Genomic DNA, 23,840 nt, shown 5'->3' with positions numbered 1-23,840 from the left:
TTGTGCAAACAAACATTTACTATGAAAGTATATTTTACTATGGATGCATATACATCTGACTGGCTATTTAGCTGACTCGCATGGGAGTTCTACATTTTCAGTTATATATTGTACAGAAGGTCTTCATGCAAAACCCATTAACATCAATAAAATTCCTGTCACTTACTTCACTGGGTTTTGATTTGGATCCTAATATAAAGGAATCCGAGTACCTGCAGTGATGCAGTAATTTATTAAAGCAGCAACTAATTTGGTCATTTGTATCAAGGCACTGTAGTTCATTTTAGTCATATTAAAAACCACCACAAACATCTGCCATCAAGTTGGCTAAAAGTTTAGGAGACACACTGACATGGTTGCATGCTGCATAATCTGCACATATACCTGGTAAAATGTAGATTGAAAGTGTCCACTACATTTTAATCTGATACATCACAGAATTGTTTTCACACTTTATTCTAAAGAGTAACTTGCTGCTGGTCTTCAGAAAACTTCTTGACCACATGATTTGGTCCACAGACACTGACATTTTTTGCCAAGGGAGGGGAGGGAGAGGCCTAAAATGATGCCCTGCCCCCTGCCCCCCACCCCCCCAGCAGCACAGCTGGAGTAGAGCTGAGTGAGGCCTGTGGGAGGGCAGGGGACAGATGAGGGCAGTCGCTGTGGGCTCCCCACCCTGCTGCCCTCCCCCTGCATAGATTGTAAGGCCAGAAAGGATCTTGGAAGATCATTGAGTCCAGCCTCCTACACCAAGCAGGAAAGATAACTGGGGGCCAGGTGACCCCAGCAAGGTGACTGTCTAGTCTCCTCTTGAAGATTTCCAGGGTAGGCATTGCAACACCTTTGGAGGGAGCTTATTCTAGTCTGGACACCCTAACTGTGAAGAAGTTTTTCTTAATGTTCAGCCTGAATCAATCTTCCAGGAGTTTGTAGCCATTACTCCTAGTTTTCCCCTCGGGTGCCCTGGCGAACAGTTGTTCACCAAGCCCTTAATGTACTCCCCTAGCATAGCAGTAAGCTGCTACCAGGTCCCCTCTTAGCTTTCTTTTCTTCAGGCCGAAGAGTCCCGGATCCCTCAGCCTTTCCTCATATGGGTTGCCGTGTAAGACTCTGATCATATGGGTGGACTCTCTATGGGTGGATCATTCTTTGGACTCTCTCAAGCTTGCCCACATCCTTGTTAAAGTGCGGTGCTCAGAACTGGATGCAGTACTCCAGCTGCAGTCTCACGAGTGCTGAGTAGAGCAGAAGAATCGTCTCCTTGGTTTTACTGGAGATGCATCGATTGATGCATGCCAGAGTATTATTTGCCATACTGTCTACAGCATCGCACTGCTGGCTCATATTCATATTGTGGTCTATTATTACCCCCAGGTCCCTTTCATTCATGGTGCTAATCAGTTTGGTGCCGTCAAGCCTGTAGGTGTGTTGGGGGTTGCTCATCCCAAGGTAGAGCACTTTAGATTTCTCAACGTTGAACTTAATCAGATTCTGATCCGCCCAACTTGTTAGCCTGTCTAGGTCTGCCTGTATCTGTAGCCTATGTTCAAGCATGACCACACTTCCGTGTGTGTATGTTTTCAGTTGAGAGCAGGAAAATAAATATAATTTTTAAGATTTGCTTAACACATCTATTAACACATCAGGTATGTGGAGTATTTGGCTTCTTGACCCAGGCAGGTTTGTCATGGTTTGTAATATGGTAAGGTCATGAGTGTATACAGTTGAAAATGCCTATAATATTGATGGATACTTTAGAAGTAATACAAAGGGGGCTTGCAAAGACTGTGGCTTACCTGGTTTAAATGGTAAACATATTTATGCCAGTTACATAGCCTCTGGAACAAGCTTTGAAGAATGACAAGTGACCAGTGTGATTACTTTACTGGCTCTTAACTGTGCAAACCTCCTAATGGGGAAAAAGACCCAAAGTTCAAGATCATTAGAAAATGGAGAGGTTCTACTAACCCAAGAGAGGTCTCCGTGCAAATATTTCCAGGTAAGTTGAAAATACCATGTAAACTCTGCTGCTGTTTATTACTATTCAGAACGAAATAAAAACATGAATTGGTATCTACCTTGCAAGTCACTGTGGACTTGGACACACTGTAGTGTTTCAAATGCCATAACACTTTGCAGTGATACCAAAATTAGAGCACTAGGTAGGTGTACACACATTCAGATCCTCTGGTTGAAGCTCTTAAAAACTGCTGCACAGGCATGTTCTCCAGCCAGGGGGCAATAAGGGCCTCCCATCTGCCTCCTCACTCTCCCCCCTATGGGAACCTGCCCATGAGCTCAATCACTGACAGCATGCCCTATTCCCCAATTAGAAATGGGAACTGGGCAGGCTATGTAGCTGAGAAATGAACCTTCTATCATGTGCTAGCATGCACAAAACTGAAGAGAAGCCAAGAGAACTGTTATTTGTTGCAATCATCTCTGACACTTGTATTAAAAGGTAAGCTTAGAGTCTACACCAGTGGTACTCAAACTTTCTTGAGTCATGCCCCCCTTAAGTATTATCTTGCTGTGTACTCCTATAATTACACATTATGAATAAGAAGGAATACTATATCACTTCTACTGTAACTTCTCCAACTCTCTATCTGTTCATTTTGATTTTTGTCGATTTCTTCTTTCTTCCCACTCTCCTCACATGCAGGCTCCCAAAACTCACTCCTTACTCCAGTGGGTATATTTCAGCTTGCAAAACACCGGTCTAGAAATAAATGAAATTTTCAAGATATACAAAATGCACAGAATGGTAAATAGATGTGGTTATCTGACATTATAACTATCTTCAGAGAAAATCTGCAATGCTACAAAGGTGACCAAGTGATTTTTTTGGATGTTAGTTTCCTTTAGCACAGAGGTTTTCAACCTTTTTGGATCAGTGTACCCCTGGCGGCTGGACGTGAAGAGTTGGGGCTGGCACGTGGCCAGACACAGAGCAAAAGGGGGGGGGGCCAGAAGGCAGGTGGCTTGCAGCCAGACACAGAGTGGGGGTGCACAGCCGGACGTGGGGGTGGGGTAGGGTTGGCACGCAGCCGGATGTGGAGTGGGGGTGTGGCACACAGCCAGACATGGAGCTTCCCCCACCCCTCCCCTGCGTCCAGCCGGGCAGGTGGGTGGCGCCTGCACAGCAGTGCAGGATGGTGCCTGGCGTCACTCCATTCCTGCCCACCCATGTGCAATCTAGGGCCTTCTCAAACTCCCTGCTTTAGTGAATGATGTTTTGCAAAATGCTTTTTGTTACTGAAAAAAAATTATGTTGTGGCCCAAAGCAATGATTTCAGATTTGTACCAACAATGAAAAACAACTGATTCTTCAAGTATTTTACTCCATACCCCCAAAAAGTTTTGTTTTTTTTAAAAAACAACAAAAATCACTTCCCTCTGAGACAAGTATTCATTAGGTCAGTGGACAGTAGGCATCACGTCAGTTCGCCTGCTCCCTTAAATCAAGGACTCTCTGCCCCATTTCACACCAAAGACAATAGATTCCAAACCGATCAATTCTTTTTTCAGGTAGTTTTAAACTATGTGAAGTATTTTATATGCTATATATTGCAACAATGAAATTTGCTGCAGAGTTTACCCCCCCGACTCAAAATGGACTTAAAAGAAAAAAAATACTTGAGTCTGTTTAGCTATAGTCTGAAGTAACAATTTTGAAGGGTATGACCCCCTATTTATTTCATTGGAGTGAAGAATTATTCACATTTTTTATCAGTTTAAATGTTGCCACAATTTCACTGCTGAGCACTTTACAGTAACAAAGTAGTTGTTATCCACAATACTCAAATGCCCAGATTCAAAAGCTGGCTAAAACTTTGGTTTATATAAAAGTCTCTGCCATACTGTAAGTATGGGGCAAAGTAAAACAAACTTAATGACATTCTGGGCCCACTAAAGTCAATACACAAACTCCCTTTAAACTTTACCGAACCCAGGATATCATAGACTGCATCAAATATCAAAGCCGAAAACACTGTGCTGGTTGTATATTTTCTTATGTAAGTCTCCTCTTTATTTACATGAAGGTTCAACAAATTTTCCAGTTTGTACTTATGTGGCACTGGCAGACAGCAGAAGCCTAGGTGTGGACTGTTGAAACAACTGCTGGGCAGTTTCCATGTCAATCAATTCAGTGTGATAGAGCTTGCCTGCTTCCTCTGTTAGTAGAACAAATTTGTTGCTATGAGTCATTTCCCATCTGAAATATGTATTTAAGCACACATCACATGCTGCATCTTTTATTATGTTAAAAGCCTCCTAAAATGGCAAACATTACATTTGGTACACAACAGTAATGGAAGAAAAATAAAGAATATTAAAAGTAGATAACTTATTTGGAATACAACTATTTGAAGTTCATCATGTTACAGATTCCAAATGGGAAACATTTCAGGTATGATACTCTTGGATTTATTTCTAAACACTGTAAGAAAGCTTTTAGAACTATAGTTACAAAACTATAGAAGTAAGACACTGATGGAAGTTTGTTGCAAAACTGTGCTATGTTGAATACCCTGTTAACTTGTAGGGAGCTCTTTTCCTTTAAAAAGATTTGTACCTGAATACTACTTGGAACAGAGCAGTAGGCTTGATTGACTAGCCGTGTTCAGACGAGCGTAGCCCTTTGTTTCCCCTAGGACAAGTAGCAGCGGCACACCTTATGCCACTGTTACTTGTCCCCGGGGTACACCCATGCCACACACGCTCTAATGCGCGGCAGGTTACTCCGGGTAGAGTAGGGGAGGCTAGGGCCAGCACCTGTGCTGACCCCAGCAGCCTTACCTGGGCTCCTAGGGGGCCTTGGGGTGTTGCAGCTGCAGTGCTCCTGCAGCTGAGAGCCTGGCCAACAGCCAGAGCATGGCTCCAGCAGGCCAGGCTCCAGTTTTGGGTGGCGTGCACTGCCATCAGGTGCACCACCCCACTTTTGTAAGGTGTGTTTTTTGACCCTCCCTGGGGTCACAAAAACCACCCATGCTGCAAGGCAGCAGCGCAGAGAATATCTGCATGTGCAGTGCTGCTGATGGGTCAGCAGTGCCACATATCACGCATCCTCACTAGTCTGGGCACGGCCACTGTCCGATACAATGATGAATAACTTTCACCAAATGAATATTCTTTCAGTGCATCAAAACAGTCTTGGATTTTAGGTTTACAACGGTAAAATCCACTCAGTGGTTGAGTCCTTCCTGAAGTGACACTCCCTGCTAGTAGTGATGGAAAACTAATCCCCAGTAGTACGCCCCACAAAGATTCAGATCTTTTTCTGGTCCTTTTCAAACAGCCCCCTGGTCAGGCAACAGTTTCAAATACTGGAAATATGCAATGACACACAGTTTACTTATCTTTCATGATATATAACCTCACCACAACCAAAGGATGCTTAAGCAAAACAAACAAACAAAAAACAACCTAGAAAACCAGCACAGATGGATAAAACAGCACAAGCAAAAGAGAAACAGAGGAAAGTATTTTGAAGAGTTCGCTGCCAGATCTCCTTTGGCTGAAGCTACGTCAAATAATGGCCAAAGAATTCAGTCCATAGCTCAAGAGTGCTGGTAGGTTGCTCACGAATGATAATACTTTTTATCACCCCTTGTCAGCTACAAGACTCCATCCCCTCCTTGGGGGTAACAGTATGGTTTTGTTTACTCATCTCTTAGTCGCCTCTTAACCAGACTACGGCAATGGGGTGGTACATTTGATCACAAAGCTTTCAACATTCAGGAAACTTAACTAGTGCATCCTGCTGCAGTGCACCACCTCACATAAGAATTGTCCTCTGGCTAGCAAGAGCAAGCAATCTAACTTGTTTAAAGTTGAAGTTCAGTAAGTTTATAAGCATAATTATATGTTGTAGTTGCCAGCAATAGCAAGAGACAAGATTCAGCGACTCTGGAGGTCATTTCGAGATATAAATTCTAACAGGATTTCAAAACATGATCAAGGTCTCGGTTCTCTTTATCTTCTAGGCAATCTAAAAGATCACTTAAAGCTCCAGGATAGATACTGTTGTCAACAGCTCTGCTGCTCTGGCACAACTGAACCTTGCACAATAAACATAAAACGTATATGTGCATGACACACAATTAAAGACAAAGGAACTAAATACCCAACTGCACTACTACTTCGTCTGAATTCAAGGCAAGTCTTCTAACTTGACATTCAATTCTACCCAGGAAAACTTTTACAATCTTTTCTCCAATGCCTGATGAAGGGTGTTTGTGCCCGAAAGCTTGCAAATAAAGAATTTTTTTTCAAAAATCTTGTTGGTCTAATAAAAGATACCATCTCTACTACAAGTCCTGATTACCTTTTCCTCTAGACCAATATGACTACAACCTGGATGCATGAATGTAAAGTCAGGTATTTAATAAATAGACATAATTCTAACAAAACACTCCACATGCTTTTCATTTGCAGGAAAGATGAGAGAATAAATATGATGGATGTTAACATATGATGGATGTTAACATGCTGTTTAACAGATTACTAAACATGCTCAAGTTCTATGCCAATGAGTGCAGTATAATAATCTATACAGAATAAAGCAAATGCGATCATGTTTTCTGTATGTTCAGTTTGTAAGAACACACTTGCCTCTGGCCTTGTTGGTTTGTGAACCTACTCAAACATGTTCTTTGCACTCTACTACAAGAGATTACATGCTACAGCTGTTCAAAGGCATGTCGTAATTCTAATTTCCAGAGCGGGTGGAGTTCGTACAGATTGACAGCATGAACAGGAAAGAGAAGTTTGAAGTCAACATGGTTTGCTTGTGCCTGGCTTACAACACAGATCAAAGAGCTACAAAACAATATAATGAAGAGTTAAATATTCAGTCAAATATGTGAACCACTATCAGCCCTAGTGCCTGTTAACCAAAACCCAAACTAAGTTATCCAATTTTCCTTTAAATCAGCAACTGATCTTCTTAAAATTTATTTGAATAGAAATGAACATCTTAAATAATATAATCTTTACTACACCTGGATGGCATATTTCATTTATCCTACTTGGAACAGTCATTATGATGCAGCCCTGGTCAGCTGAAGGTACATCTGAAAAAGCTAGGGCATGAATTCTCCAATGTGCATCTCCTACATGTTTGTATCTATGGGCATAATATCCATTCTAACCAAAGCCTTAACTAATTTAAAACGCGGGTACCAAAAAAAACCTGTATCTCTGCATACATGACACTGCTGCAATTCAAGGAGACCTGTAAAACTTATTTGATTCCCCTCCCTACACCAAACAGTTGTCATATTAAATATGTATACTGCTAACATTTTGAGTGTCTTACTCCACACTGAAGTTTGCCTTTGGCCTTCAGCACTCTTATTTTTTTCTGTTCTGTTAAAAAGTGACATCACAAACAAATCCAAGCTACTCCTAATATTTTCTCTTTCTCTGCACATACGCAAGTGGGAACATGAGTAATATATAAGTAAACAGACGGAGAGATGAGAATGTTATTTCTGTGTGCTTGGCAGTGCAAATAGCAGTAACAGCAGCAGAGGGAAGAGCATAATTCCATAATTTCTATGAAGAGATAGAAGAATCAATATATTTTTTAAATAAAAAAAATGGTGTTGATAAAAATAAAGCAGAACTATTTCCTCAAGCACTGCGAATCTCAAACTGAGAAGTGAACAAAGTTGTAGAAGCTTTGCAGGTCACCTTTAAGCCAGAAGCTTCTTGTGTTACACAGAAGTCAAGTACCAGCAAAGCAACTCTGCTTTGGAATTTACTCCTGCCTTCATTTGCCAAAGCTGAGCTTTTAAATTTTCCAGACAGATTGCTAAATTTGTTTCATCTCTGTGACCAGCAGATTGAAAGGTTCATAACTGCCCTACTTTTAAGTAGCATACTGTTGCTCTTATATTTTATGGTATTTCAATGTGTATTCTGTGGGACTTAATAGTAGATTATATATTTTAATTACACTAATGCTGCTACAGCCTAGGGCAAATGCTTGAAAAATGATCTGAAAACAGAGCACAGTGGGCGCGTCTACATGAGACATTTACTGCAGAGTTGACTAATTGTCTACACATGCACCCCTATTAGGCTGGAGTAAACTAGTTAATTCTGCAGCAGGATAGTATTTTTATTTACGAGTACTAGCCTCCTGCAAAGTTTTTTTTTTTACTCCACAGCAGTGTTTGCACGTGTGCTGCTTCAGCTGGCTGTGGTACAAGTATGCTTCAGTATAGGGGCTGCCTGCCAGGTAATCCCAAACTGGAGCACCCTTAGGCACTAGCAGGCCCCTCTGTTGCATATTGAGCTGGGGAGCAGAAGGAAAGCAGCCCTGGGCTGGCAGGCATACTGCCAGGGCTGCTTCAACTCAGCTCAATGTGCTACAGTCCCAGGTGCACATTCAAACAATGTGCCTCGGAGCAATAAACTCCAGAGTTTATTGCTTAACATTAACTGCATGTGTAGACATGCCCAGTCAGTCCCTCCTCTGTAAAGCTTAGGCTTCACTTCAGGTACAAGTTTTTCCAATAAAACTGTGGAAGAACCTGCCCCATATTGTTAATGACTGACCTAGTTGCTCTGTTGTAATTAAGTTTATCAAGATTTTGAAAAATTCCACAATTATTATTAAAATGGCTTCAAAATAGTAAGCCTCACAAAATGTCTCACTTTAGGCAGCAATACCTCCACAGATATCTAGTAACATTTCTTCGCTTCATCAATGCACATGCATTCACATACAGAGAAAAAAATCCAAATAGGGTCTTATGTGTTATATCATTTTATGTTGCCAAAACTAAGTTAGGTACTTGTTCCAACTCAGCAGCAGTGACAGGAAGAACTCCGTGCCACCATCCCCACTGCTGCAGAGCGGGCAGGAGGCACCTTGCCAGGGCAGCAGGGGGCCTGCACAGCAACAAGGGGTTTCCCTGCCTGGTCCCGCTCTGCCCTGCTACACTGGGTCCTGCCTGCTGGGTTGCAGAGACTGCAGGGAGAGGGCAGCAGGACGGGGAGCTCGAGCCCGCAGCAGCCAACCCACACCCGCCCCTGCCCCCCAGGAGCGCACGCAGCAGCAAGGAGCCAGCCCCCCCCCTCCCCCCCGATGAACCACCTGTGGCCATGTCCCACTCCCTGCCTGGGCTGCGCATGACCCCAGGCCCCAAGTCCCACACATCACCTGCCCAATTATATTGCCTATGGGGGCCTGAATCCCCTCTTCCCCCAGCCCAACTTACCTGTGGGTGCTGCTTCCCAGGCTGCCTGGCACCCATGTGCATGTGTGAGCACATGCACGTGGCACCCCCTGCCTGATCACCCTCCTCCCGCTCCCCCCAGCCCCTTGCAGGCTGGAACTCTGCCAACCTGCAGAGCTGTTTACAAGGTGGGAAATCTGTGTTTTTCTGCTTCAAAGGGGGAAATCAGTGTTTTTCTCCTTTAAAGGGAAGAATCCATGTTTTTCTATGGGAATCAGAAAACCCAGATCCCTGCTTGTGAAAAATGCAAAGCACTCCTTTGAGAAGGGACAATAACTCAGGTCCCCAATACCCAGGGAGCTGTCTCATCACTGTCAGTCTCCTTCCATACTTACTTCCTTGCTCAAGTAGTCTTGAATTCTTTGCTAATCAATGGCACACTTTCAGCAAGGAGTCAGGGCTGTCCCCATTCTAACCTTGGCTTTAGCATGGTAGGGCACTATGCCGAGAGGTGGGAGCCATGGTTTTGAAACTTTCAGGCACAGGCAGGGCACTCCCACTTCCAAAACAAGTGCTCTCACCACTAGGCGATTATGTGAAAGGAAGGCACCATTGCCACCACCTCCAGCCATGTTCCTGAATGAAAAAGTGACTGTGGCTGTCGTGTTTTGTATTGAATTCAGTGCTGTCAAGGTGTACAAAGCAAGGTCTGAACATGCCAATAGGATCAGGCACCTCAAGGAACTGAGGAGACCTGTAAAACCCAAGCGCACACAACTGGGAAACAGTGCCAGAATGCTCAGATTCACTAAGGCAGTAGCAGTTCTGGACAAAGACTGAAATGGAACTAGAGGTACCTCATTAACTTTACTGACTAAGCTTTAGGCATTAAAGTAACTAGATAGGGGGTTTATGAAACATGCTCTTGGACTTTGGCACCTAAATTCTATTTGTTTACCACCATAGGTGGCCTAGTGTTTTTGTGGATGCCACCTTAGTGCCATAAATATTGGTGAGTTTATGAAATTGTGTTTGTTGCAGTAATTAAACTAGTTCTAGTCAAGTTGCTAAAAAAAGACAGACAAGAGAAGTCCTGACAGTCACATTTTAATCATTTAAATGCATTTAATAAGCTATATGTTCCTACTAATCATGCTTGCTGTATTCTTTTGTAGGCAAACCTTACCATGAAGCTTTCAAATAGAAAAAAACAAAACAGGCCGTTGATTGGAAGCTTTCTATGGAGAAAGATCCAAGTAACCTGGATTCAATCAACCATAGTTTACCTACATACATAACCACCGTCAATGAAATAAATCTTATTTAGCAGTACTGGACCAGCAACAAATGTTTGTCAACTCAACAGTTTAGGATACCGCTTTTCACTGCTAAACAGCCATTTAGGTAATCCAGACATTTTGGTAACGCTGAACTTAAAATAGTTTTTAGTTAAGTAAATAAAATATTGTTGCTGTCTTCTCCAAAGGGCAAAAGAAGGTGCCAAGTAACATCGGGCCTCTGCAGGACACGCTAGGAAATCTGGTCATCTCACCTGACAGTAAAGCAGACATATTCAACAATTTCTTTGCCTCCATATTTCTGAGGAGGGACCCGGATATCTCCCCCACTGCCCTCGCCCCCCTGAGGGTCCTGTGGGTGGCACACCCAGGCTTAGGGTTAATGAGGACCTTGCCAGGGAACTTCAGGAGGGACCAGATGTATTTAAATCCGCAGGTCCTGATGATCTCCACCCCAGAGTGCTGAAGGAACTAGCAGGGGTCATTGTGGGACCTCTGGCACAGCTATACGAGCACTCATGGTGCTCGGCCAATGTGCTGGAGGACTGGAAAAGGGCCAATGTGGTCCCCATCTTCAAAAAAGGGAGGAAGGAGGACCCAGGAAACTATAGGCCTGTGAGTCTTACCTTGGTCCTGGGGAAGCTTTTCGAAAGAATTATCCTGGCACATGTCCAGGAAGGGCCAGCAGGGGAGGTTATGCTCAGAGGCAACCAGCATGGGTTCATTAGGGGCAGGTCTCGTCAAACCAACCTGGTGGCCTTCTATGACCAGGTCACCAAGTCCTTGGATGCAGGTGTCACAGTGGATATAGTCTTTCTGGACTTCAGGAAGGCCTTCGACATGGTCTCTCACCCCATTCTCAGTAAGAAACTAGGAGACAGTGGTGTTGATGCCTACACGGTCAAATGGGTCACTAACTGGCTGGAGGGCCGCACCCAGAGGGTGGTGGTGGATGGGTCTTATTCGACCTGGAGGGATGTGGGCAGTGGGGTTCCCCAGGGCTTGGTCCTCGGGCCCGCACTATTCAACATCTTCATCAGTGACTTGGGCGAGGGGGTAGAAAGCACCCTGTTCAAGTTTGCAGATGACAAAGATGTGGGGTGAAGTGGGTACGCTAGTAGGAAGGAACAGTCTGCAAGCGGATCTGGACAGGTTACAGGGGTTCAACACTGACAAGTACAGAGTAATGCACCTGAGAAGGAAGAACCAGCGGCATGCCTACAGGCTGGGGAACTCCCTTCTCGCCAGTGTTGAGACAAAAAAGGATCTTGGAGTCATCATTGATGCCACAATGAACATGGGCCGACAGTGTGGCGACGCAGTCAGGAAGGCCAACCATACCTTGTCATGCATCCACAGATGCATCTCAAGTAGGTCCAAGGAGGTGATCCTCCCCCTCTATGCGACACTGGTCAGGCCACAGCTGGAGTACTGTGTCCAGTTCTGGGCGCCGCACTTCAGAAGGGATGTGGCCAATATGGAGAGGGTCCAAAGGAGGGCCACCCGCATGATCAGGGGTCAGCAGGGCAGGCCCTAGGAGGAGAGGCTGAGGGACCTGAATCTGTTCAGCCTCCAAAAGAGAAGGCTGAGAGGGGATGTAGTGGCAGTCTACAAACTAGTCCAGGGGGACCAGCAGGCATTGGGCGAGTCCCTGCTCCCCCGAGCAATCCCGGGAGTTATAAGAAACAACAGACACAAGCTAGCAGAGGGTAGTTTCAGGCTAGACATTAGGAAGTGCTATTTCACTGTCAGGGCAGGCGGCAAGGACCTGGAACCAACTTCCAAAAGAAGTGATGCTGGCTCCTACCCTGGGGGTCTTTAAAAGGAGGCTGGACGAACATCTGGCCGGGGTTGTTTGACCTCAGTACTCTTTCCTGCCACAGCAGGGGGTCGGACTAGATGATCTGCTCAGGTCCCTTCTGACCCTACCAACTATGAAACTATTTCATAAAGCCATACAAGGGCAACCTTCACTTGTAAACTAATACATCAGAACTGAAGTCACTACTAACTATGTCAGCTGGTCCTCTTAAGCAGAGGCCATAGAACTTCTCTGCAATTGAATGTTTATAAGAATGTATGACAGATTTTCTTAATGTACATCAGGTATTTGTTTCAGTATGTGTCCCTGTATATCTATTACTTCCGGCTAACCGAAGTAAGGCTTTACAACAGAAAAATGCTCCTCTAACTTGAAAAAGTTGTCTATGATCAGTTATTGGTCCCATTTCACTTTTTTCCAACTAAAAGGGTAAGCAGGAAGTTAAGTAATTAAAGCACTGTTCCAACAACTGTATTTCATTCACTACCTAGAATTCTATTGTGCAACTATTTCTTCCCCCTTTCCCTCCCTCAAAAAACCCTTCAAAACTATCAAAGAAATTAAAGCTAGTTTCAGATCTTGGTTTTGTACTTGGAAACCAGCATTTATATGCTGGAAATGTGAAAAACTACATAGTTCTCAGCTGTAACAGAAAAACTAACAAAGTAAGTTGCTATGAAGACAGTCACACCAATGGACTAACTAGAAGAATCTTGAGTCCTAGGTTGCCAGTCAAAAGAAATGCCTCTTTCCTGCCAACAGAGAAATGCAATTTCTTATTCTCTTCCACAGAACTGCTAAAGCAAGTGAATCAGGAAAAAGTACCTCTGAAACCACCACAGTGATTTTCAAAAGCTCAATTACTGTTATTACTGTTATTTGTTATTAAATCAATTACTTAAATGAAACAACTGAAAGAAGCTCTCATTTACAGCTAGCTGTATGAAGGGGCAAGATGTATATTTTTCTATTATCCTTTTTATGTTTTAATGATGTCATGAAAGAAAGGATAAAATTCGGAAACAAACGTCACAGATTACAACCTCACCGATACTGGAATACAACGGCACCGTTAACTGACAAGTCAGAATGTTGGAAAAAAGTTCCCTTTTCCTGTAGCTACCCTATGCTATTTTAGGCTTCATAAATTAGACATAACATGGCTACTTTGCAGTCAAAACAACTAAAAATGGAATCCCAAAAGTTAGAGACTAACACGACCAAAGCAGCAGTAGGAAACAGCTCCTTTGACTTTAGTGTGTTATCAGCAAGGTGTAACAATTCTGACTGTGTAATTTAATATTAATACCATGCAAAGTAGATATCAATTACCTAATCTTAGATAGAAAACAAAAAGGAAGTCAAAATATTTTAGGGTTAGTTTATTCCAATATGTACTTTAAAAAGAAGATGGCCAAGGGCAATCAGAAGCTGAGACAGAGACTCTTTATTGCACGCTGTTTTGGCAAGTCTTACTAATCACTACCCAAGAGTTCACACTGTAAACAGATCTATTAGTTAGGAAATACATCATGACTTCCTGGCTGTTGCTAACAATTAAGTGAGGGGTATCTCTTTTTAGTTATAGTATTTTGAGGAAAAATAGTAATTAGTATATGACATTTTAAATATCATGTATGTAGGTAAATACACTGAAATAAGATTATTGAAGCAAAATTCCTTTAACATAACATACAAGAACACTTAGTATCTTGGTTCAACACTGAACAAGACACAGCGATATACATCTGAACAAAAAAGGATTGTCTTTAACTGAATTTGTGATTCTTCAAAAAGCAGATACACACAAAAATGTCTGAATAAATGAAGAGGAATGTTTACACTTCAACCCTTTTCATATATTAACTTTGAATATGTATTACAAAATTTTGTCCTGCTTATAGCCTAAGGTGTGACTCACCACCAGGAAGTGAAGAATATCCTTTGTACCTCCCTTCATTGTGAGGCTGCCATTTGAGGAAGCTTCCACAGTCAGAGTAAGCTCATTTGACTACAAATATGCAGTAAGAAATAATGTCCTGTTAACAGTCTCCCTTATGTATAACATGACTAAAATGCTTGAGTTTGTGTCTTTCAGCTTTTATCCCTCTCTGATCACTACTGCCCAAAGGGGTTAGATCTAAGGATTGGTAGGTTTTATTAAAGAAAGGCAATCAGAAAAGCAAAGACATATGTATATGTTAGCAGTCTCAGCATACGATAAACAGATTCAGCATAACTTTAAACAGCAAAGTAACGGATCAGAATATAAGATAAGTCTCCTCTGATGGTAACTGCTCAGTAGGCCTTGGACTTTCCATCCTGGACTTCAACTTTCTCTACAAACTATTTCAGAACAAAAAACTGGTCTACTTCTCTAGACATTTAATTATTAATGATAAATGTTTAATTATTCATATGCAGTACAATTATTCTCACTTGAGAGATGTCTTGAGACAAGTTTCTTCATATCTCAGTGTTTCTTTGGGTTGTTTTTAAACCTGGAAGTATGATGAAACTGCAGCTTGACAGAAATTATCAAAAAGCTTAAAAAAAACAAACACATTTTTTGGTCAAAGAAAAAAAATACAATATACTGAACACATCAAGCATTCAATGAACAGGCTTGAAGTTTTACAAAAATCAAAATTAATTCAAAGAGATTTCAGTAGAGACAGTCATATGAACTGACTGGCCAAAGGAATGTACAAAAAAGTTCTAAAAATATCATGGAGAAATGTATGAGATCCTGCCTTGATGATTAAGCAATATTAAAACAACAAGCAATGTTACAATATATCTATATGCTAGGCATATATCTGTCAGAAAAATGTTAATAACATTTTTCCCCAGCCTTTGACCTAGTAGAGATTTAAGCCACATTGCTATATGATAAGGACAGCCCAATGACAGTGTAATGCTCATCACATGACAGTTGTTTTCAGCCAAACTAAAAGTACAATCTCTCATTTCGATAAACTTCATGGTACATAATTCTAGACTGCTTCAGTTAACTGAGAACCTCTAACTCTGTTTTCAAATCTTCAGCTGTGGATGAGAATTTCATAGTTATATTAGAGTACAGTGGAAAAACTCAATGCACTGACTCACTGCTGGAGAATGCTATTCTTCCAAAGGTTATTTACGTAACAGGAGTTCCACTGGATAAATTATGTTTGAATGGTTTGCTGTACAAAACTGTAATACTGGTAACGGATCAGTTGAAATACAGTACAATAGACCAAATGAGCACATTTGACAGCATACAACTAAATATTTAACAGGACTGAAAGCCATTGCTTTCTCTCTACCACCCACAAACTGACATTTCAGTGGTGCTGTTTTCCATTCAATCCTAATAGAACATCCTCAGCACTAGGGAATTATCATGCATGGATTATATTTTTCTCAAATATTATAGGCAAAACTGACAGAAAAAGCTGATATTCCTCAAATATAAGGCCCTGTTTTTAGTTGCTTATAAAACTTTGCCAATTTTTTTACCATCTGAGTTAAACATTTTGCAAATTGGGTATCCAGCTCAGGCTGAGTTCAAAAAGAGACAAAATGATTCAGGCATTTCTAAAAACAAAGCTATGGAAAAACTGTTGCTTTTAAGCTTTAAAAAAGATGGTGTTGTTCTTCTTGAAAAATTTCAGTGCTCACTACCTTGATGCAAGGCCTTGAAACTGGAAGGGAGTGGAGGGGGAAGAGGACTTTGTTTTAAAAAGATGTGCCTTCTGCTGAACTGGTAAACATTCACATAAATTAGGGCCAAGGATGCAGGTGTAAGGATGACAGTTTGTACACATTCTGTAAAGACTTCTTTAAAAAATGTTAACTGCTAAATTATACTGTCTGCACCAAGCAGGTTTGTTAGGAAGCATGTTGAGGAGAAAGAGAGAGGTCAACGAAGGGGTCAACAAAGGGGAAGAAACAGGTTGGAAGGATGAGGCAACAGGGATCAATTTTAAGGAAAGTTGAAGTGGAGATAACCAGAACAACATGCATGCTGAGCATATTTCCCTCTTCAGCCTAAGTCTCCGCATTCTTCTTCTAATAATTTTATAAAACTTACAGGCAAAAATATGGATCATTCTCCCCTAGTGCTGGAGGATGACAATCTGCTACTGCTACCAGTTACTCCATTAGCTCAGGTGACTGGTCTGTGTGTGGTAGCCTAAGGATTCCAAGTCCACTGATGACCAATGTAAGTATTCAGGTAATGCCACAAGGATGCCATTCTCTCAAAGTTGAGTTCATTTTCTTTTAATCAGCATGCCACAAAAAAACTGTGTAAAAATAAAATGATTAAATACTGCAAACTCAAGAATAGTCAGAAGTAACAAGTACACTAATGTGGCTATCCTGCTTCCAATAACTAAGCTATCTTAAGTACCTTTTCACAGCAGTGCGATGCCTTACTTTCTTCAGATCCAGTGAAAGCCAACAACATAGGCTTACAATAGATGCGCAACTTCTTACCATGAGTTTTCTCATTAATATTCAAGATGCCAACATTAACACAAAATCACCTCCATTTAATGAGCACAAAGAACAGAGCATATTCAAATGCCAGATAAGCATAGCTGATAGAGGTTCTTTCCTCCCACCCATCTCTTTCAAAAGGTGAAGTAAAATACTTCTTCCAGACATGAAAATGCCCACAAATGGCATATTTGGAGCTTTCCTCCTTTGTGAAGAAATGTGATTAATTAAGCCTGTGAACCCATGCAAAAGGCGTGAGTCTGTCATTAGTGTCTATGCTAGCACCGCCTCTTCCTAGAGTCCTACCAAGTAAAACACTTGCACAGTTTAGAAAACCACTACCCCAAAACCGGGGCTGCCTATAGATGTGCTCTAAACTAGCCTGTAAGTCTACATGCTTTAGCATAGTTTAAAATATATGCATACCAAAACATTCTTAAAGTCCCTTATCACAACATGTAGACCATTGCAACATGTAGACCATTTGCACCACTGATTTGCTGAATTGTTCCACGTGAAGAGATGATTTTATTTATAATAATTAAATATCACTTTCAGAATCTCATACATCATCAACCGCAGTAATAGGGTTTTGGACACTGCAAGGAATATTTAAAGCTGTTTTAATTTAAAATGGAATTACATAGTTTTAATGGTGTATAACTGCACTTCCATATGAAATCATGTTGTGATGTTTACAGTTGATTATTTGTGGACATGGTAGTTTGCAACCATGACTGACAAACTCTTACCTTTCACACACTGAGGCCCCTGACATGTTCATTTCAAGATGTGATAGGATCTAGTCCACAATCCCAACAATCACACCTCCCAATATGACATGTGCATGGAAGGACAAATGATTTTGAATTAAATCTGGATAATACCGTAGTTGTTGCTGGAGGGGGAGCCCAGGATTATGAGCCCAGACACTCCTTGCACTAGCAAGGTGAAACCAGGGTGTCTACAATCAGCTGATTGCAAACTGGGCCAAACCAGTCCCCAGCCCAAGTTGACAATCAGTTGACTGTCAAAACCCCAGCTAGGGGGACACAAGTCCCAGTGCAGGGGGTATCAGCTACTACAGCTCAATCATGGGGTTTTCTGGTGCACTGGGGATGAGAAAGAACCTGTGTGCTGCTTAGCTAGGCAGTACACAGGATTTTTATTCATACCTGGACACCTTTGCAGCCCAATCCCCCAGCCCCTCTGTGCCAGGACCTATAAAACCACATGTGCCATCCAGCTGAGTGGCACAAAGGGTTTTGACAGGTCCCAGCCCTCAGATGGCTATGCGTTCAATTTAAGGCATGCTACAAATGAGTCGTTTGCTGTATTATCATGTCTTAAACTGACTTGCACATGTGGCTACGTTACTATCTAAGGTATGATGAACCTGCTAATTGCATCTTAAATGCAACCTGTCGGGGTTCTGAAACTATTTGTAAATTTACTGTGAGACTTATCTATAGTCCAACAAAAATGCCTAAGAATTAAATTATTTTATCCACATCACTGTCCACTGGCTGTCTTCAACTGGCTCTAAAAATCTGATGCCCTAAAAATCAGTAACCTTTGTTTCTCTCTTTAAATACCTAGACTGAAGCTGAATTACAATGTTATTGGAGCTACAACTGATAAGACATGGTTTGGCTTTATCTCCCTTTTTAAAATGAATACAAACATGGAGTTAGCAAAGGAGTCAGATCTGTCAAAAGAAAGCAAGTGAATGCTATTAATTTTCAATACTCCCCTGAGTTGGTATTCTGTTCTTAATACATTTAGGAAATATGAAGTGGAGTTAAACTGGCTGCCTAGCATAGAGGTTCACGCAGCTACCTGTATCTAAATCAGTTTGTCAGCACCACTAAGCATTAAGTAGCCAAAAATGGAAGTAATTTTTCCTACATATCACTACTTGGATAAGTTCAATTTAGCACATACAACTAACACTTAAGAGATATGACCAGAGTAATTAACCATGATTTCTACTACTCAACCTTCTACTTTGTGTATTAACATTGAGAATAAATAGTCTCCAAGAAACTTCTACAGCAAAGATAAGAGCAACATTATTTGAATATGCAGAGCCAATCCACTTTTTATTACTGGGTGTAGAAAAATGTAACTGAGGTCTGCTTATACACTGACAAGTAACTTCTCTGTTTGAATTATTTATCAGATATGCTGAATTTATAAGCAGAAAAGTACAGTAGTTCACTTTCAGATACCAGCTGTGAATAATGAACCCGGCATCTGCAATTGACAAATCATTTTTGTTTTGTGTTTCAGAACTGGCCAAAAAGAGCCAACTAGATCCTGCAAGTCTATTTTAGACAGCTTTCACCTGGGGTACCTCAAATCTTCAACTTCTGTACTTGGTAGAGGTAACCAACAGCAGAAGTTCATTCTGTAATTCAACGTTAGTCTTTTTTCTTCAAAAGACACCCTGAACTAGTCATACCCGGTGGCAGTCAAAGAGCCTTTCGTAAGCATGTCATCTTTACTGTCAAGGCACAATAACCCCCGCTCTTATCAAATAGTTCATAGCTACCTTATTATAACATGCAAAACTAAATCATTTGCACACATCAAGTACACTTGATCTTTCAAGTAGACAGACCTCAGTCTAGTTCAGGCCTCTCTTAGGAGGGTCTGTATCAATCAGTACTTAAGAACAGATGCTAAGGTACATACTCACTGGAATATGAACAAATATTTTCCTTACACAGCACCATTTTAACAATGCTTTCTTGACCACAGATTTAATACTTTTTAAATAATAGCTACACCTCAATCATTTAACTTAGAAACAACTAATAAAACTAATACATGTTGATAATGATTAGTTTCCTTTCCCTCTAATTGTAGTGCTGGCATATTCTAATAGTATTGCACAACAGTAGCACAGTCTCAGTGAATTCATCACCTACGGCTTGTTCATGCAAGAGGCATTATTTTTAAATTGATTTGGTTAAAAGTATGGAAACACCCTGTGTAAACACCTATTCATGCTTTAGTCCGGTTTTATTTACCTTGATGTAGATTAGGAAGTAATTTAAGGTAAAATACAATAAACCATTTTTAAATTGAGCATCAGAGTGTTTACATGGATTTGCATCTGTTTAAACCTCAAGTTAAACTGGAAACTCTTACATGAACAAGGCCTTAGGCCAGTGGATCTCAACCTTCCTAGACCTTCACCCCTCAGGCAGCCCTCAGAAAATCCCAGCTCTTTGTTTTCACTCTTTTTTGACTACAGAAAAATAGAGCAATTCTTCTGTTGCCAAGAACTCGGGAAAGCCTTTCCTTCATGAAAACTTGGGATTTGTCTTATGAATCATGTTTGCACAATTAACAGTACTAACATTTCAAGGGTAGAAGACCCCTGAAAAGATCTCAAGGCACCCCAGATTGCCACAACACCCTGGTTGAAAATCACTACCTCAGGCTGTGACACAGCTTCACAACTGGGCAGTTAGACTTTCCACAAGAGGTCTAGAACACATATACAGGTTTCCCTCGCTTTATTCTGTACACGTGTTCCTGGAAAATGGAGCATAACTCAAATTCACCTAAAGGGAACCCACTTTACAATGCAACAAATATGGATACATCCAAGACCTCAACTGTACTGACCCCCAGACCCATTTCTACCACTTTTACAAGACAATTTTGGTACTCATCAACAGCAGACAAAACACACAAACACAGGGCACAATCATAATGGGGATGGCAACTACAGAAACACATTGCAGACAATGAGCAAGGAGCACAGATCCACACAGGAGACTATATTTTGGCGCACGTCACGCCCACAATATGCTGCACAAAGTAGCTGACTGCCAGCTTCCATCACATCGATTGCATAAGAGTGAATTTACCTTGCATATAACGAATTTTTGGTAAAAAAAGGGTCATTGCATAAAAGCGAATTTGCACATAGAGAACCCACATAAAGCAAGGGAAACCTGTACTTCAGAATCACGTGCAATTGATCAGCTAGAGATACCTAGAAACTATTTGTGCCTATGTGTCAACTGGCTAATAAGGCTAATATTTCGGCTTAATTTGCTTTTCTGCTGATTGCTACCTGGATACACATAGATGTAATGCCGCCTCTCCCTGACCAAAAGTACAATTCATCAGGGAAATCTGATCTGTTCGGAAAGGATTACTGTTTATGATGTGCTGCAGAAAACATCAGGCAACCTTTCACTTATCCAAAAAATTAGTTCAACAAAAACATGCACACTATTTTTTCCTAACCAAGTCACCTTTGAAACAAACACATTTTAGTGAGGGTGTTTGTTTTCATTTTTCCATGCCAGAAACTAAAGAAGTTAATTCTTTGAGTATAAAATCCTATTAACTTCTCTGAAAAGCAGAAATAGGTCTTTAAGAACAGTAGGAAGGAAAATTTCACCCTCCCTCCCCATGAATGAATCCTTAAGCTCTTCCTCTGATTTATACCAATGACTGTAGAGCAAGGGAGTCAAACTCACCCCATGCCCTGGGCTGGATCCACCCCAGCAGGGCTGGCAATAGCTGATGTGGCCCAGGGCATGGGACAGCTGCAGGAGATCCAGCCTGGGGCACAGGGCACCGGCAGCATGTCAAGCAGCCACTTGCCACAGCAGTGGTGATGGCCCAATAGGCTGCAAAGTGAGCTGGGCTGTCATCACAGACCTTACTTCCTGACATGAGAGCAAATTCAGCGGGAGGCTACATGTCCTACTTATGCTCCCAACATCTTTAACCCACTAGTGGCCCAGCAGACAGGATCCACAAGCCATACGTTTGACACCCCTACTCTAGAGCCTGTCAAATTGCTGAGAAGAGCTGAACTGTTTTTAAAGGCATTTTCATCTTCTATCCTTTGTTTTAAAAGCAACAGAACTAACCAACTTGATCCCATCAATTCCATGGAATGAATACCACCTTCGCAATATAACCAGTGTTTTACTTCTATTTCAGTACATTCATGACAGTGGTGGACACTACTCTTTTTAGGAGAACAAACCTTTACTCTCCACCCCGAGTCCAACTTTCAATAATACTGAGACATTAAAGATCAGTTAGGAACAAGGGGAGGAGGGGAATACTATCTTAATGCATCTGAACCTCCAGGGGAAGAAAAAAAGAACACCTCATAACAAATTTGAGGGTCAGGATTAATTTGCTGGATAATTCAACACCTGCTATCATTCAATTAGTGTCATGTGTTAAAGTATTTCATCTGCTTGAGTACATAGTTACAAAGAAACTAATGATCTAATCCAGAAGAGGTTACAGGTAATTCAATCAGCATTCTGTGCACACACTCTCAATCAAGTTCTGTTAACATGAACTACTTCCTTAAACTGAAACACAGAGGATGAGGGAATCAACTAACAGCAGTACTCTAGACTGACTCTAAAATCAAAATCTTACAAGCAGCAGAGTGCACAAAAACTTATTTGCTAAACAAAAAAATGGGGGGGGGGAAGGAAAAAGAATCAAATACATGTTTAAGATGCAAACTCTTTTAACAAGAAAAAAAAATTGTATGCCTACTTAGTTCTCACCATCTTATTTCATGTCCTATATCTATGGTAATCAGATGCCAGAAAAATATCCTTTCTAGTTATTTCAGTAACCTGTAGTGCAGTGAACTTCAATTTGAGATTCTGAATGAGAAGGCAGCGTTCCTTAGGAGATACTGGACCTCTACGTCATCTTGAAATAGCAGATGCAAGGCACAGCCCTGAAGGGTTTAGGTACTTAATGTGGAGGGTGAGAAAAAAAAGGAATAGACTTTAGTACTACAGAAGGAAGCAGAAAGTGGAAAAAGAAAGTCTCCAATAAAGTTAGTTTTTGTTGACCATGACAGCAAATGCTTCTGAGCCTTTAATGAACAACTCTGGTTTGAAAAAGTGGAGCCTTCAGCTCTCAGCAGGCCTTCTGAATTCATAGATACAACTTAGCAGGGAGGTACATTTATTTATCTGAGAGCCTGATGCTTCAAACTGGAATATAATGCACTAAAAGGAAAAAGATGAAGACTCTTCCTCTTAAAGTCATCTAGTTGGTCTGAATGTGAAGAACAAACAGACATTTACTAATAAATATTAAAAAGTACTCCTTGGGAAAAAAACAACAGCTTTAGGAAAAAAATGCTGCACATGAAAAAGTTGCTTTCACTGCACTATAATATATGTAATAGATAGTTTCACATGTAGTTGTGGAGAAGGCATACTATATACAAGTAACAACTTAAATTATTAATGGCAAAACTACTTGAAAACAAAAAGGTGTTAGTTTACTGGTCACATGAAAGCTCTTGAATCGGACACCGTGTGTTGCATTACTGAAAAACTTTTCTTCATTCTACGTAAATCACTACAGAAGACCAGTGCGAAATAAGCTACTGATTTGTGATCAGGATCAAACTCCACTTAAGGCTGAAAATTTGTGTTTGAGAGATTTTTGCATTAAGCCTTCTAATTTATTTTCCTAGTGCCTCACTTACAGTTGTATCTGAATGCCTGCTATCCACTTATGTTCATTCATCTCTGTAACACCCAAGAACGTTTAATTACAAACCTCTAACGGCCAGACTTTAAGTAGGCAGGATAACAAAGTCAAGATATCCATTTCCAAAATGTTAGGCCTTCAGTCGACTCCACACATGGAAATAATTGCCATTTTGTCTAATGCCTACAATAAGAAGTGACATGATGCAGACACACAGGCACAGCAGTAACCTATCCATAGTTACTGTGTGCATCTTTCTAGGCTAAATCTAAATATCAAGGTAAATCATGAAGTTGCATTACCCACGCTATACTTAAAGCTGATGTAAGAAATAGTCTGAAGTAGCACACATTATTATTTAAAGAAACCCGATTCTTTGAGTAATGCAGCTTGTGTTCAATGAACACATTTTATTCACATAAAATACTATATTCCCGCATCCTGATCATATCAACCCAGGTAAAAAAAAAAAGGGTTAAATAACCTGACATATACCTGAACTTCACAAAGCAAACCCAGTGC

The 23,840-nt window shown here is 41.1% G+C and overlaps 1 protein-coding gene across 2 annotated transcripts in view; it reads right to left on the bottom strand.

Annotated features, from left to right (window-relative positions):
• The window catches only part of ESYT2 (extended synaptotagmin 2), a 147,157-nt gene that overhangs the window by 122,154 nt on the left and 1,163 nt on the right, over positions 1-23,840 (bottom strand). The gene's annotated exons all lie outside the window — the stretch shown is intronic.

Source organism: Alligator mississippiensis, chromosome 5, assembly GCF_030867095.1.
Source record: "Alligator mississippiensis isolate rAllMis1 chromosome 5, rAllMis1, whole genome shotgun sequence".
In the NCBI taxonomy this organism is placed as follows: domain Eukaryota; kingdom Metazoa; phylum Chordata; order Crocodylia; family Alligatoridae; genus Alligator; species Alligator mississippiensis.
The sequence above is the reverse complement of the archived record's forward strand: the minus strand, read 5'-3'. Positions and strand labels throughout refer to the sequence as shown.